The sequence below is a fragment of the Chroicocephalus ridibundus genome, chromosome 4, assembly GCF_963924245.1.
Source record: "Chroicocephalus ridibundus chromosome 4, bChrRid1.1, whole genome shotgun sequence".
Lineage (NCBI taxonomy): Eukaryota > Metazoa > Chordata > Aves > Charadriiformes > Laridae > Chroicocephalus > Chroicocephalus ridibundus.
This window is the reverse complement of record NC_086287.1, coordinates 16,834,644-16,838,192: the sequence shown is the minus strand read 5'-3', so window position 1 is coordinate 16,838,192 and position 3,549 is coordinate 16,834,644.

Here is a 3,549-nt window from a genome sequence, read left to right as displayed (position 1 = left end):
CATCTTTTCACATCACTGTTGTGGCACTCTGCCACCCGGCTGAGATCCTAAAGCTGCCTGGAGGGCAGAATAAAGGTGGACTGGCACTGCGTGGCCTGGTGGGAGGCAGGGGTGCAAACATACTGCCCTCCCTTAGTGAGCAAGCTGGGGCTGCCACGGGGTGCTTGCTGCCTGGGGCTGGACACATGGAGGCATCTGGGCTCTGGTCTGTACCCTCTAGTGGGCACTGCACTCTCTGGCCAAACTGCTCCTTCGGTCTCGTCAACCACTCTGACTGCATCTCACACCTTTGGGTTTTGTCTTCCATGACAGACAGCCCAAAAGAGCCTTGATATTTTATCCTCCATCTATAGGATGTTATCAAGGAGAGCGATGAATTCTCTTGCGCTCAGTGTTACAGGGAAGGACTTGGATAACTTCTGGGGAGATTATGTGGTCAGAGGTAGCTGAGGGGAAGTGCAGTGTCCTGAAAAAGACCAGGAGATTGGATTAGGTACTTTAATGGTTCCCCAGGCTTTAAACTCTACTGCAGGAGCACATCTGCCATTAGTTACCAGGGTTTCTGGAGGATCAACTTTAGACCACCAGTGATGTCTGCTCGCTATTAAAACTGAAGTTGCTGAGTTCTCTTTGGATTGAGCTCCAGCTCTTGCTGAAAGGTAGAGAGCTTGGAAACAGGTTTGGATATTGCAGCTCACACGCTGAAACTGTCTAAAATACAAAGGCTCTAAAGCCTCTTAATGCACTACCTCCAGATGGGAGGAATGCTTGAGTAGACTCTTCCCTTAAGAAAGGGAAACAGGATGGATAATGGGAAAGTGGATCTTAAGCTTTCTTGTTGTCATCTCCTCTGCTTACACAAGTGACTTTCTGGATAAAGCAGCTGTTTGATACGAGTTTTGGCAAGGGTAAGGTAAGCTTTCTAGTTAATAACAACAGCTGATGAGAGAAGTTGTAAGGATGTAGTTACAGTGTAAATAATGGAAAATAGTTGAAAAAAAAAAAAGGTGTTTTAAACAAAGGGGTGGTGGGGAAAACCACCCATCTGGGAAAGCACAAGGCCTTGGTCAGTGCTTTGTCACATTAGGAAGCTGAAGAGGATAGTTTAGAGAGCTACTCTGAGCATGCAACAAAGACACTACTTGTAGGAACGGCTCCAGTGGCAAGATGTCGCTTCCTGTCTTTGACTGGGGTAGAGTTCTTGTTGAGAGAGAAATAAGCCAGACTTTTTTGTGGTGCATCTAAGTATTTTCATCTGCTGAAATTCACAGGCTACAAATAAGCTGAGACAGACTTGTGTTACTATCTGCTTTAAGATATCCTTTCTCCATTACTAGCAAAGCTTGGATTTGAATAGTTCACAGAGCCTAAACCAACAGCTGCTGGATCAATATATGGAACAAGCAGAGTACTAATCCTTGGAGACTTAAACAGAGGGACAGTAGCACTAGTAATGGTTTAGATTCCCTGTGTGGCAGAAAGTTTTCAGCCCCTAAAAATGAAATAATTTGACAGTAACTGTGTTGTAACCCTTTTGCTCCTGACCTCTTCTACCAGCATGAAGGGACAGCTGAGCTAACGCTATACACAGCTCTCCCAGTTTAGACCTGAATGGAGCCTGTTTGGCATTTAATTGAACATCAGAAAACACAGCCTAAGCATTAGAGAAGACTTGACTTTAGAATTCAGTAGGGTTTATTCTACAAATCTTAGATCAATGCCAATGATACAAGTTTTATGAATTCTCATTAAAAATACAAGTCAGTATAAAGATTCCAATAGTAATATAATGCATGATGATTCAGTTTCAAAACTTAAGGAATGAATCTGGGTTTTGGACCATGCTACAGAAAAGGGGAACACAATGTAGAAGAAAGAATATTTAGTTTACCTCCCTTACTTTTAGGAGGGGCCTGTGCCTTATTGCCACAATACCTGAAAAAGCAATATGAAGTGCATAGCAGCCTTGCCTGTACAGTCTCTAGGCAAAACTGTTGAATTTAGCATCATAGTCCTCTTCCCCCCAGTTCTGTTCGTTAAGGTACATTTTGATAGCCTGATATCGCTATAATAACTTAAAGCTATTGCAACAACATCCCCCATTACGATTATAAACAATAGTCCTTTGAACTGTAAAATGCTCTTGCGATGCACTGAAACTTTTCCACCATGCTAACCATTCTGCCCAGTGTTTCCAAGAACACTAAATACTGATTCAAATCAAAGTTGGATTAGTTCCATATTCAAAACTCCCCTGATTTTTTTTTTTTTTTTAACATGAAGTCTCAGTGCAGTCTAATACTCAAATGCGTTGTTCATAGCTTCAGGCACAGTTAGAATATACATCAGACATATTTTCTTGAATCTAGCACTCTGATATGATGAAAGGTGTTATAGCTTTCACTAAACAGTTGAAATTTGGCCACAGAATTGCCAGATCAAACGCTCTGGAATGGGGGAGAACAAAACTACCCTTTCTTTCTGGGAGCTGCCTGCACTTACAAGAGCATTAGGCTTAATAAAGCCATACCCTAAGCCTAAATTTTAGAGAGTTTATTTATCACAAGAGGTAACTCTTGACAAGAGGTGCACCTCATCCCCCAGGTGCTGTATGTACATCTGGTTTATTCCTAGTGACATTTTCACCTGTCAAAAATAATGGGCATCTCTCTTGTTGAGTCCAGTCACTTCTTGTAGCAGAACCACATTAACATCACAGAGCAGGTATCATGCATCTGCCTGCAAAAGCAGACAGCGAAACTAGGCTTAACAATATGCATACATTTCCAAACAGAATTTTGGTGCAGACAGTGACATTTAACTGAAACTCAGCTTTTACCAAAATATTAGCATAATACAAAAATCCCAAAACACTGGGTAAAAAGAAGCTGCTGACGTCCACGCATCAGTTAAAGAAGAAACTCCTCTTGCATAAATGCAGCAGCAGCACAGAACAAGCACAGACTTGGCTATACAAATGCATCTTTTCTTCTGTAGGGATTTGCATGGATTCTCCACCCAACATCATTACTAGCATGTTTTAGCATCATACCAATGGTGGCAAAATCTAGTATTATGCCATCATGCAGGCTAATGGGAATTTATTCTGCCGTACTGAACACTGCTGTGCTTGCTTTGAATATGTATTGTCACTCTGATTTGTCCTTGTAGTAAATGCATCTTATACTCTAACAGTCACGTTTTGTCAGAAGTAAAAAAGTTCAGTAGCCCATACTGGGCTTTAGTACAGTCAAGATGACAACAAAATACAAGGATGTCATTAAACTGCATATATTATAGAAAACAGGTTTACTTTGCATTTAAGTCACATTTAATACAAGACAAGTTGGTCTGAAACTGTGAACTCATTCTATTTGGAACAAAGTATGGCACAGATTCCCAATACCTATGGACATTGTGTAAATAACACGATTTTCCTCTCTGCAATGATTATCAATTCGCCAAAAATAGTGTAACAGTCAAAAGGGAAGAGTGAAGGAAAACACATTTAGGAGGAGAAATAAAAAATGTCTAAGAATTGAAAATAAA